Source organism: Opisthocomus hoazin, chromosome 4 (genome assembly GCF_030867145.1).
Source record: "Opisthocomus hoazin isolate bOpiHoa1 chromosome 4, bOpiHoa1.hap1, whole genome shotgun sequence".
Lineage (NCBI taxonomy): Eukaryota > Metazoa > Chordata > Aves > Opisthocomiformes > Opisthocomidae > Opisthocomus > Opisthocomus hoazin.
Window position 1 is genome coordinate 71,971,742 of NC_134417.1, and position 14,293 is coordinate 71,986,034.

Consider the following 14,293-nt stretch of genomic DNA (forward strand, 5'->3'; position numbering starts at 1 on the left):
CACCTAATGACAAGGCCAAACTAGCCTCCAGATCTAAATAGCTAACCTATAAAGGAAAACCTGGAGCTGCTCAATCTAGAAAGAAGACTGGAGTCAGATATTATGGCACTCCCCATCTCATGGCAAAAATGTCATGTGGAGGGATCAGAATAATCTGTTCCCCATGGCCTTGGAAGATGAAATAAATAGTAATAGTTCATAGTAATGAAATGCCCACAGATATTCAAGTCAGAAAGTAAACAAACATCCATCATAAATGACATATGCGCACTTGATGTTGCCTTGGGGAAGACTGATTGATCCTTTTGAAGTCCCTTCTAGCCCTAGTTTCTATAATATTTCCAAGAAGTCTCTATCATTTTTAACTAAAAGTCTATCCTTTTTTTTTTTAATGAAATCAAACCGCTTCATTTAAATTACCCATTGTAATTTTTCTCTTTTACCATTAACTCTTAGTCTAACAATACTGAACCTGATATTTGCAACATTTTTAGAAGTTGATTGGTTGTTTTATTCGGAATTTGATTTACACTGAATTTGAAGAAAGGGAACTCAACTATGCTCTTTTTCTGATTTTTTTTTTTTTAATAGCCGCCTTCACCTTCCACGTAAAGGATGTCGCCAGCGAAACGTGGGTTGAACTGAATTATATTAACAGTGAGGGTACATACCTTTGGACAGACAGAAGCTTTTTTGACTATACAAATTGGGCAAGACATTTCCCATTTAGAGATAAATACACAGAGGTTGAGTGGAAGTATATTACAATACAGGTAAGCAGAAAAAATATCAGAAAATGCATAACTTAGATAACATACTCAAGGTTAGCGTAAGAGCCTGATTTCTCTTTCATGTAGGATCCTATATTTCAATAGCTTAAAGCAGAAGGCAACTGAATAATATTTCAGAGATCAAGTTTTTAAAGCTGTAAGAGATTAATAGGCCTGTTTAGAGTCTATTCTTACTGTCATTCATCTGCAGAAGTCTAGAACTGCAGAAAAGGAGTGCTGTAGCATAACTACCACTACAATTCATTAGAATTGTTAGAATTATTAGATTTTGCTGAAAATATTCAGTATTAGCTGAGATTTTTACTTTGTTGTATTGTTTCTCCTTGTACAGCATGAATTCAAATGAAAGTTCAACAAATTCCATATGGATTACCATAAACTACATAATAAAAATAGATTTGGTGCACTCCAAGAAATTTTAATAAACTGACAAAAGTTCTTGTAGTAATCTGCCAAGGAAAGTACATTTGCTTAAGATCTATAACACAAGTTTATTTTCCAAGAAACAACAAATGAAAATAGGAGCCAGAAAATTCGAAAAGAAAGCTGTTAACATTGTCTCCTCAAACCTATTTCTATTACTTTGCCAGACATTTTGCACTTCATCAGCTATAATTTTCTTGTTTAATTTTTCCCCAGACTGACTGTATTGCAATGGCGAAAAGATCAGTAGATGAAGCAGGATACTGGGGAAACACTGACTGCCAGCATAACAAAAGCTATATTTGCCAGATGGACCGCAGTAAGTTTTTTTTTTTGCCTTCTTTGTTGGAAAACATTTGCTGAGCAATCTGACCGTTTGAATCCTCGGTGGTAACTGCGTGGCTGTGCCTGCAGCAGCTGGGGTGAGGGAAGCAGGGCTACTTTCCCATCTCAGGAATTCCAGACACAAAACCTGCTCTGGGATAAAGATTATAAAAAGTTTGGGCTTTATGGCCTCTGCCCTACCAGCATACGCACCAACACTCACAGAGGCTGATTTCACCTACCCTGCAGCTATCTACACTTAAATCAGTTGCCTGCACATGTCGAGTAGAAGCTTTGAAGGCAGGATTCCCCTGCCTTATCCTAAGGCAAACACCCAAAACAGGTTAAAAGAACTGTGCCTTCGAAATGCCTTTTTCCCCTATTGACAGAAAAATTTAGCCATCTGTGTTTTACCCAGCTAGCCCAGATACAGGTATCTGAATCAGGTTATTTTGCAAAGGCAAATGTAAAGCATAAAGACTAATCTACTAGTAGCCTTCACCATAGGTACCTTAGCCAGGCAGACAATACACTAAGAACCGCTTCCCCAACCTCATCCCCAGCTCTAACCCCCCCCCCCCACTAACAAACCCTCAGACAGGCTCCACTGGGGGGTTAACTAAGGTCAGTTAAACTGGCTATTTCTCTCATCAGTCTCTAGCAATGCTTTTCTATCACAAGACCAGCAATAACCAGAAGGGCAAAAGTTCTAGTTTTCTCCATGTGTCCTCAGGGTGGGAGACACATGCAGAGCACAGCTACACTGCAGAGCCCGCAGGAACAGAAACAGGGAACTGCTGAGCAGCAAATAAAAATACAGGAAGAAGCCAAAGCTGGGCCAGATGTTTCACAGCTCTGTCCTGTGCAATTGCAGAAAGCTCCATGAGGGCATCACTAGCAAAAACAATTGCCAGGGCATTCTCAACACCGAACACGAAGGCAGTTTTTGTCCTTTTTTCTGTCCCCATCACTAGCTCTATTTCTTTGTCTTCTGCTTCCGCATATCTTATTTAAGGTACAACTACAGGCTCCTTTTTCATTTCATCCTACATGACAAAGAAGTAGCAGCAGAGTCACAAACTTTGCTTAGAATGAAATTCATCCTATTTTGAGACTGAAGTTGTGTGGAGATCCTACACTGTGCTTGTTGTGCTTGGGAGGAATTTCGCTGGCACTGTGGGAGCAGGACCTAGGGAGCTCTGGCGGGAGGATCACTGTGTCACCTGTATTCACATCATTTCACCTACAGAATCACAGAATCACACAGAATCACAGAATGTTCGGGGTTGGAAGGGACCTCTGTGGGTCATCTAGCCCAATCCCCCTGTCGAAGCAGGGTCACCTACAGCAGGATGCACAGGACCTTGTTCAGGAGGGTCTTGGAGATATTTATAAGCATTTATAAGATCCCCTCTCAGCCTTCTCTTCTTCAGGCTAAACAAGCCCAGCTCCCTCAGCCTTTCCTCATAGGAGAGATGCTCCAGTCCCCTCACTGTCCTTGTAGCCGCTGGGCTCTCTCCAGTAGCTTCTCATCTTTCTTGAAGTGGGGAGCCCAGAACTGGACAGAGTACTCCAGATGGGGCCTCACTAGGGCAGAGTAGAGGGGAAGGAGAACTTCGCTCGACCTACTGGCCACACTCCTCCTAATGCATCCCAGGATCCCATTAGCCTTCTTGGCAGCCAGGGCACACTGCTGGCTCATGGTCACCTGGTGCAGTGCATGTCTATAGATGTGCACAGCTCGTTCTCTGCTGCTCCCTAATCCCTGAATACACTCTTTACACTATAGTTAAAAATTGTTCCAAGTTACCATTAATATGCATCTCCTGTGTTTGAAATAAGAAATGCTTTTACTTGATGCTTTTGCTGCCGCACTGTATTCATCTGTTACTCAAACGTAATACTGCTATTCAGGCAGCTAGTAATTTTTCACTGTTTTCTCTCCTTCCACTGAAATTTGTACCTCTTTCTTACAGAGCCTGAACTGTTTCATTCCACAGCTGCTCCAGACTCTGATTTTATCCATTATGGTAACAGAAGCTCTTTAATCATTCCTTCTAAAATGAATTGGGAAGAAGCAAGAGAAGCCTGCAAGGAGAAATCTTCAGAGCTTGCCAGCATTTTTGATTATTACACTAATATATTCCCGCTGCTGCGGGCAGCACAATATGGAGAGCCCTTATGGATTGGGCTCAACAGCAACGTGGTAAGATTAATAAATCCATAGGTGGTGCAGTTAAATACTATGACTGGATTACTATCAGCAGGGAGAACTGTAGCGTGAACAGATTTAGGAACCTAGGGCTGGTGAGCAGCACTTACTTCATTTAATTTCATCCATCTTAAATCTTTAAACTCCATCTTAGGCTATGGAGAAGGATGGGAACCTCTGACAGTACTGGCCTCTCTACTAACTCTACGGGAATCTTAACCACTTAGGTCAAACTAGCTGTTTAACTCTTAGATGGTCATTTTTAGGAGAGGTGAATTCTACTCAAAGTGACCAACAGGGTCATTAAGGCTAGTGCCTTGTGATCATTGGCACCTGTAGCTTTTTCATTATTTTTTGATTCGGAAGGGTTCACAGGACATAACATGCACCTCTGTCCTTGTTACGCCTGCTAAATCCCAAAGATTACAGGCAGTAAAAGCTATACAGTACCAGAAGTGAATATGGAGACCCAGGTCCACCACTCTGTAAAGGAACACTCGAGTAAGCATGAGCCTGATTAGCTCTGTAACTGAGTGCCAAAATGATCTTCAGCTTCTGTAGTGACTATGCAGTTGCTCAATGCACTTAACTATCATGTTTCTATTGTATTGTTCTTTGAGCTGAGTAAATTATCCTGATAATAAAAGAGCTCTTTCATCACTAATTATCTTCTTATCTTCAGATTGTTTTTATTAATTGTGATTCCACGCTGATACATAACATAGCAAACCATGTCTGAAATTCTCCCTAGAGAGAACTTACAATAAATGATATGTAAAAATAGCATTTCTGATTATATGATGCAGCAGCACTCTGATAAAGCCTCTCAGGTGGCTACATTGTCTGAGACGGTGAACTCATTGCTGAATAACACATGTTTCTGTGATTCTAACAGTGCCTCTTCCTACCAGACAAAATGCTTCGTCTGAGACTATACAAGTGATTGGTAGTCACCAACCTTGACATGAATCCTCCTACTTGCACAAAACCACAGGAAGTCTCAATCTGAAACAAAATAATAATGTTTAAGTCCACTTTACATCAAAGTTGGTTGTTTGTGCAGTCATAGAAATGTGGTTTAGAAAGCAGTCAAAATTCCATTACAATCAAGTTTGGATCACCAGATGTGTTCTCCTGGTCCTTATAAACTGAGCTCTACATGTCACTGCGAAAATGTGCATTTGTATAAAGCTGCTTACCTGAAATAGCAGAAGAGAGTGTAGAAAAATTATGTTAAATGTGTGTTTCAGTTTTAGAGTTATGGCTATTACAGATGGATGGATAAAAGGAAAATAATTTTTATAAGTGGTACTACGGAGAATGAAAACAGAAAATAGCCTCTGTCTATCTAGAACTGCGTAGGACCTGGAAAACAGCATCTTGTAGTGAAAAACATTTTCCTGCCTGCAAAAAATCTGAGGGTAAGTTATGATGATGACTTTTGGGTTCATGGCAGAAACCTTGCTGGATCTGCTTTGACTGAAATACAAATTTCCAAGTACATATTAAGGAATAATAAGCCTGAGTATGTAATGCCAATACCTTTATTTTGCGTGGACAATGTTTTACTTTGATGGAGTTGTCATTCAGCCACCAGGATACGGCCATTTCACTGGACTGGGGTGACAACTGCCGTAGGAGTTATCCTGTGCTGCAGGCAGACAGAACATAGAGATTGTGGGAATACCAAACATTTCACTGCAAGTCTAGAATGTGAAATTTTTTCCTGACAGAGATTTTGTGGGAAGGATTATCATCAATAATGTCCACTGAATACAAAATAGATATTGTTCCTTCAACATAGGCAGTGTTCGTACAGTGGATACAGCTTCACTGTTACTAGATTCTGAAAACTGGGGAAAGGAGGAAGGGTTGTATCTGGTTATTCATGCAGCGGTCTGGTGCCTGCTGCTAATGTATTATGGTGTTGGGAAAAAAAAGTCTGTTATCAGCCCAAACAAAAGTTCATGTTTCATAGCGATTCTATGGGTGTTGCTAAGGAATACTCCAAATCAAAAGCTACAGCAAACTTTAGGATTAGACTGAACTTTTTTGCTTTCTCATTTGTATTAGAGCAATTGCTGTTAGCTCTAGTAACACTGAGTTAATGGAAATTCTGAGGCGTTTTTGATCTGTTTTTGTGTAGTTTTTCTTTAATTTCTTTTCCAGGCCATGCTCTGAACTTCAAATTTATTCATGTGCAACTTTTGTTTTAAAAACACGTGCACTAACTGGCAATGTTACTGTTTCTTTCCATAATGTCATTGCTTGCAGGAAAACGAGGGGCTACTATACAAATATTCAATGAACTTCAGATTATTCCATGCACTGTCAGAGTTAAAGCTGTTCAGAAATTTTGTGTAGGGATTATTACGTTGAGGAAAATACTTAAAGGGAAATTTCCACAGTGAAATCTGATCTAGATTATATTTGATTTAAAGTCAAATTGTTATTTGAACCTCTTGAGGGTTTGGGACTTTTTGGGCTTTTCTTTTTCTGCTTTTTACTGTATCTTTTATTTATACAAATTTGTTGGTTATAAAAAATAAATCAGAACCAAAACCCCATGAACACTCAAATATCCTTGAGACAGCCCAAGTTTGATTTAGTTGGTAACACAGAAGAGCACAGGTTCTCTTTGAGTCGTTCAGCTGTGACTGAGCCGTGCTGCTCCTCACTGCCACTCTTGACACAGTCAGTGATGATTCTGGCACTGTGTGCTGAAGAATATTTGAAGTAATTTTAAGAAAGGTTTTTATTTAAGAATAAATTTCATATCTGAAGAACTGCAATCTGTACTGAATGAAAGCATCCATAATTTCTCATTTCTTTTAGACATACTTCCTTCTGATCCCCCAAAGGATTTTGGAACATGTCCCTAATCTGATCACATATCTTGGATTCCTTTCTGAAGCCACTGCTATAACTTCAATGCCAATGAAATGAGCTGGGGTCAGTTTGTGACTCTGTGCATTCAATCAGGTAATTACTTTTTTTTACCCAAAGACAGGATTTCAATCTTGACATAAAAAAAAATCACTTTAAAAATGTATTGAAAAATGTTGCAAAATTTACACATAATAAAAAAAGAAAATCAAAGTCTTATTTATTTTTCACCATTGTTACTCTTCAGTTACGTTGAAATTAAGGGGTCAATTTTCCTTGGGATTTTTCCAGTTGTGCTTATTTCTTACATTTCTTCATTCACAAAGTTTCTCTTTTTAGTCAGATTTTAAAATGCGTTAACTTCTTTCTGGCCTTATCACTTCTTTTCTGTATCTTTCCCTACACAAGAGCAGAAATAATTATCATCGTAACAACCACTTATTTTTAATGTGTGGTGTGTGATCCCCATGAAAGGGGTTGCATTTTCCTCCTGGAAGTCCTCGCCCTACCAGCACGACTCCCTAGCAGCCTCCGGAGCCAGGGGAAGGCAAACGCTTCCCTACTCCATCTTGGAGGCGTCTCGTCGTGGCCAAGACCATGAGCTGCTCCTTGTCCCTCTTCCACCTGTGCTGCTGAATCATCAGCTATCTCATCCATGCTTCAGGAGGCTGTGAAAGAGAAAGGGAAGCACTATACTGCCCAAAAGAAATGGATCCTTTTGTTTCTTACCGTTTTAGATCCTCTTAGCCCTCTTCCTCCACCAGTGTTGCTAGAAAAATTAATACTTCAGTTTGAATCGCAAATTTGTTTGCTGCACAATATTACTTGCTACTTAATATCCTGTCAAACCATGAATAGCAAATAAATAATCATCTGTAATAACTATGAAAAATCTTATCCGTTCACTTGAAAATAATGTGCACTTTGGTGTTTAAAAATCATCTTCTCTGTGCTTTCATGCCTTTCTTTTCTGATGATGTCAGTCATAGTCTGTGCGGTTCCCCTACAGATGAACACTACTTTCTGGTCTCTGTTTAAATCTTTACTTTCTACCTACCACCAGGAGAGGTTTTATTATTAACCTTGTCCTATATCAAAGGCTGTAACTACCACTCACTTGTATGGCAGAGGATACCTCCAGTCCTCTTCTGTCGGTTTTCTTATAGGTGGTGTGTTGACTTCTGTAGAAGATTTGGCTGAATCAAGCATTTTATTAGAGCATGCAGACTTATACACAAACAAGACAAGTGGCTTTTGGATAGGATTATACAGAAATGCAAATGGTAACTATTTTAAGTTCTATAAATAATCATAAATATTCTTCATTAAATGGACAGGAATATGAAGAAGATACATTTTTATTTTTAAGGAACTAATTGAAGTACAAAGGAAGCTAGTTAAAAATAAAAAGGTAGATTAATAGCATATAATTTAAAAATTCTTGGAAGGTAATGGTTTTTTGCAATAGGTGTGAAAGGCTGTAGAAAAACAATTTGCTTGGCTTGAGTTACGGGTCTTGGATATTGTATGGGTCCACCAAAGGGATGACAGCATGGGGACTGCCACAATTCAAATATCTTGTCTATATCTGGTTCAGCAGCAAAGAAGTGGAGAGGTGATCTCTTGAGACGCACAACACAAAAGATACTGTTCTTTAAGAAAGCGAGATATAACATGTAATTTCAGCTGTCCATACCTGAGGAAATCATGGGGCCTCATTTCTAAATTTGAATGGCTGTAATCGATGATCATTTTGCACAGCTTCTTATGGTTGCAGTGTCACCAAGGGCCTTCACAGAGGGCTACAGTCAATGACATGTACCAGCCCTCCCTGAGGACAGGTCTCCTGTTCCAGGTCTGTGATAAAGCATTTCCCACCCCATTTGCTCTGCACCCCATGACGAACATGTCCTAGCTGGCTCTCATCTTCTCACCGCTGGGGAGCACCCACGTGGGAGTTTCAGTGCCTGGCCAGAGCCCAGAGCATGAAGCTTCTCTGTATCTCTGTATGGAGAAAATTAGGCTGCTGGCTACGAGAAAAAAAGAGTGCGGCAGAAAACATTCACCTGGAAAAAACAACACTAGTGTCAATCCACAAGAAGTCAGAAAGGATTTTTTTTTTTGATTCATTTTAACTCATTGATACTTCAAAATTTTTGTTTCAGTTCATGCAAAAAAGAAATGTTTTGATTTTAACTAAGCATATGTTTAAGCATTACAGTAAAAGTTGCTTGATTTTCAGTAAGTGTTGCTAAAATAATAATTTACAAATTAAAAAAAGAGCCTACCTTTATTTTTTTCCATTTGAAACTTTAGTACCCTAGACAAAAATATGGGAATATGTAAATTAAAACTAATTTATGATTGGCAAATCTGCAAATCACAATTTGGAAATGCAATTATATTGTTTTCAAGAAGAGAATAAAAATAAATAAAATGCATTAGAAAACAACCACGGATAGAATTATTGAAGAAAGTAGTATTGCTTTGTTAGGCTGGGTAAAGTCATAATATTAATATTCACTAATATTTGTGAAGATCTTTGATGTGGAACTATTAATATTGCCACTAACATTTGTAACATTAGGGCAGCTGCTTTGGCAAGACAACAGTGCCTTAGACTTTGTCAACTGGGGTGAAAGACAGCCCTCAGAGGAGCAGCTTGATTACTGCGTGGCATTGTCTGTGTTCTCCAGCTACTGGAGTATCCTTCCTTGCTCTTCCCAAAAGGGTTTTATTTGTAAGAAACAGAAGAGTGACTTCTTTAATATTTGCTCTTGATGTTTATGGTTTTATTTCAGAAGTAGTAACACAATATGGTCATTACAAAAGACCAACATAAAACACTGTGTTTACAGACTTTTCCTTATCACCTGTTTCAGCATTCAGACAAAAATAATACAAATATGTAGAGTTATCCTCTTTTTTGTCTGCCCTGTTCATGTTTTATTGCTTCATAACTTCAGATTTTCTTGCATTCTGTGAGGAATGTTCAATTAATAACTAAAGATGATAAATATTTTCTGGAAAATTTTTAAAAACTCCTTTGTTGTTTTCCTCCCCTCCCACATACAAATGCATTTTCCTGCTAACATTCATATTCACTTTCTATGGAACAAAGTTTGCATCAATAATTTGCTTTACTTCCTCTTGCTGTACTATGATACATGCTGTTCCAGTAAAAGATGGATGAAGCCATTCCGTTCAAATAACAGCAGAACGGAAGCATGATCCAGAGCACTTCTAGTGACCTTTGAGAATAGTAGAAGTGTTTTGGTTAGCTTTTTTTTTTTTTTAGTATTGTGTTTCTGTGTAACTGAGCACCATCTGCTTTGGTCAGGAAGCAGAAATTTCAGAATATCGTGAGCCAAGCAGCCATGTGGTATTTTGGAATTTAACTGTTAATTCTGCAAAAAATTATGATTTCCTGCCCTGTTTTGCAACCCTGTGGTTCGGGATGTTTCTGAGGTTCTGTCCTTTTTCCCTCCCAGAGCAAAGCTGCAGCTGGTGGGGAAAGCAGCTGTACACATTCGTAGCGGTGTCAGAGCATCTTCTGAAAAGGAAAATTCTCCTTTTAGGGCAACTCCTACTTTTCTTTGGGTAGTATGAGCAATAAACGCTACAGAAAGCGAATTATTTGTTACCAGATATATTGGAAAGCAGAAACTCAGTGTCAACAGATAATTTATTTGTTGGGTTCGACTGTTGAGTGGCCTCCACGTGCCGTGCCAAAGTACAGAGAATAGTCCCTGACACCAGGTCGTCCAGCAGAATGGGGTTACAGCACAAGAAAATGTTACAGGACAGCAAGCTCTGCATCCTTCCAAGGGACAACAACAGTTGCATTTCCTTCACGCTCACAAACACGCCGGAGCTTGATGCATCGCAGTGCTCCTGCCGCAGCAGCCTGGCTCCTGGTGCTTGCTCCTGCTGCCCATGGGGAAGACCCGTTCTTGCACTGTCCGCCATCCAGCTCACGCCCAGCGCACCGAGAACCATTTTGCAGATGGCGCCGTCTTTGCACAGCCAGGAAAAACTGCATAGGAGAGCTTGAGCTTACAAAAGTAATTACAGATGCAAATGAATTACGGCAAATCAAAATCTGCTGGGTCTCAAAAGACTTGTATGCAGTACTGTAAAATTGTGGAGCATCCTCAGCGTTTGATCTTAGAGGTCTTCTCCAACCTTAATGATTCTGTGATCACATTGTTCCCAGTCTCCACAGGCATGCAGACCCAGTGAAGAGGGCAAGATTTATTAACCCTGGGGGAAGAAAGAGTCCATCTAAAACAGTCAGAAGCTACCTGTGCTTGGAGATTCTTCGGTTATTAATTTAATATGCAAAATACGCCAGTTTTCTTACAGTGAATGTGATGTTAAAAATCAATCACAACTTTTCATCTCTGTTAATTTAGCATATGTGTTTCTAGGAGAAATGATGAGGTAGCCTTGATGCGCACATTACCAGACCTTTTGCTAACATGAAACTGTCAGGGTGAAAATGTGACCTTTTTAGATTTTGACTAAACATTTGTCTTTGACAGCTATTCTTAAAGCAGCTGCAAATGCAGAAGGTAGGATTGCTTTTTCCTTCCCAATAGTTTCAAAGACATGAAAATAAATACTTGAGTTTTTTTATTAATTAGTATTCATTATTCCTTTTTTTAGTATGTTTATTTATATGATCTTAATTTACTTAGTCGCCATTGAATTAATTCCCAGCATAATTTAGCAGTATCCATGAGACACTTAAGGCATCCCAGGGTAACTAAATGCTTTGGTAAACTGATCACCACCTCTTTGCTCCTTTTTTGCATGCTAAGATGTATGAGGGGGACTGACACAGAGACATTATGGTAGATTTTAATTAAAATCTCATCCTAAAAAAACCCATACAATAATATCTATATCTTAATTATCATAGCTTCTTTGCCCCCCCTCCTACCCTTGCCCCAAGAGAACAGTGGAAAAAGGGCAGGAGATGCTGAGGTTAAATTCCACTTCCTTTGTAAATGTGGGCTGCTGATGAACAACCTGGTAATTAAGGGGGAAATCAGACCAATAGTTTTCAGTACTCTTCATATTTATTTATGGATACAGTGCACCCACTTCTATTTGCTTTGTATTTGTTTACAGATGCCAAAAAGGGCAAAGCACATGGTCACATGAATATGTGGATACTACTTACTCTTGTTTTGTTAGGGATGGGCTTAATGATTTATTTCTTATTCAAGATCAAAAATCAAAGTGAGACTGAAAGAGAGGCAAGGCGGCGCAGCACTCTACTGGAATACAGCAAACAGTCATATTCTGTGACTTTGAATGTTTTGTATCAATTACGAGTATGAGACTATATCAATAAAGGATCTATATATTACATAATAATACTTCAGTGTTGTTTAGTTAGCAAGCAGAGATGTTGCACGGTTAGGTGGTTTAATGAGTCATTTACCTTAAGAGAGAGGCTAACAGGAGGAAACACAGAAACCTGAAAAAGGCATATGACTAAAAAGAAACATAAATAAACTACAAAATAAAGTGGATGCCAAACAAAGCTGGAAGAACCCATTGCTGTTTTCATTTCACGCGATTGCTCATTTTAGGATGTCTTCTTTTACTGTCCTCCAACTCTCTGGTAACTGGACTGACACCTGGGCACTGCACCCATGCTGCAGGCCGGTAAGGCAGTGTCTCGGCAGTGAAATGCTTTAGAGGTTTGCTGTGCTGTTTAAATTTTCCATGAATTATATGTTGTCTATGGCAGACTGAAGAAAAAACAAAGATTTCAAGGATCTCTGGGAGAAACAGACCCTTAGAAAGAGCATAAAAACTGTACAGAAGAGGACATTGGAAAGGAGAGATTCACATGACATTGGATTGCTGGTTTGTAGATATTGCAGTCAAAGAAAACGTATTACAGAGGATAGGGAATGAAGGGCATTCTGTACTAAAACTACTTTTACTGACTTGATCTTACACCTTTTTTTTCCTTCATGTCAGTTGCAACACATATCCGTATTTATCTCTTTTGTAAACACTGACACTGAATTGGATTCAGTGCTGTTTGATGGCTAATGATAAAGGCAAGGCAAATGAATAAACAGATGAAAAAAAACCCAAAGCCAAAATAGTATCATTATTTATAATTTTGACATTTTGATAGTATTGGTAACACAGCTCTGAAGACCCCATACTCTGTAATGGGGTTCTTCTCTCACATTAAGTGATGTTTTGCCCTTGCAGAACATATTGTGAGATTTGTCTTCACAATAAAGTGATGAAAAAAAGAGAAAATTCTAAGGGCAATTTCTGCTGAATATTCCTCCTTTTCCTTCAAAACAAATAAGGTATTTTGCATCATATCTGAAGTTGATTTTGACTCAATAAAGGGTTGCAGCTCATTTGTAATGTTTGAGAATATTCCTCTTTGCTTGTCTCCTTTACACTTGGTACAAAGAAAGAAGTATTAAGTATTAAAATTAATTTGTACTTTACAGATTAAATAGTTTTGAAAGGCAGTTTTGTTGTCAAAATCACTGGTTAACAGAAAGATTTGTAAAGATTCGGCTAATTTGTATTGGTTCTCCTGGGATAAATTCACGTGAAATAATACCACAATAGTTTTACCAGTTGATAAATCAAAGATAAAAGCTAGGTGTATACATGGTGTCCAGTTTGTTAAGTTACAAGAAAAATTAAGTTGTCCCATCTGGCTTAATTTTCACACTGAATTAGTTGACATTACTCGGAGCATCAAATTAAACGAGGTTCGAGGATGCTTTTCTTTTACCCTTCAATTTGTTAGATTTGTGGAGAAGTGGGGTACAAATTACAGTTTCCAGAAGCAGATGCTGTGCTGTGTGAGCTGTGCCAGCAGCAGCCTGTGCAAAAAGGGGATCTCCCCTCTGCTCTGCGATCTGCGACACAAATCCACGTGATAGCCCAAGCATGAACCTCACAGTTTCCAGCAAGAACTCCTGTTATTAGAGCCAAAAATACTATGAGGTGCAATAGCTGAAACTTAGGGCACTGCACTAAACACTTCTTTAGTTAGCAGTAAGAAATAAAGATTTAATAAGATTTAAAAATTTCTGTCTAAATGGACAAGGAAAGAAGAAACTAGGTCTTAGCTCTAAATTTAGATTTGAAGAAGTGAAACTTCCATAGATTACTAAACTGGTGAAAGTAATACAGGGCCTCCACAGGAGCTCAAGCATTAATTACAGATATCCTAACAAGAACTATTCTTCCTGTCATAGCTTCCCAGAATTTCCCAGACACTTTCTGCTCTCTTCACTACCCAACATTGGCTGTGCCCTAACATCCTACTCTTGTCCTACAAATTTACTTTAATGTTTGGAAGAGTATCTCACCGTCCTTTATGTGGTTATTCTCCGACTGATATGGGGGTGATGTTAGATCTCTGTTTCCAGGTGGGGGTTTGATGCACAGAGAACTGAAGGGCAAAGCCTTGCCCTCCTGTGCAATAGGTCTTAGAATATTCCCTGTAGTCCAGATTTCAACCCCTCATGACCAAAAGCCAGTGGGAGCTGTGTGCTACTCCACGTTTTGAAAAGTGGTTAGCTGTGTTCACAGACTGATGTCCAGCACCGAATGACCTGCTTTACATGTTGGCAGGAGTACAACCACTGTACTG

The 14,293-nt window shown here is 39.0% G+C and overlaps 1 pseudogene; it reads left to right on the forward strand.

Annotated features, from left to right (window-relative positions):
* The window catches only part of LOC104332521 (macrophage mannose receptor 1-like), a 91,625-nt pseudogene that overhangs the window by 50,368 nt on the left and 26,964 nt on the right, over positions 1-14,293 (forward strand).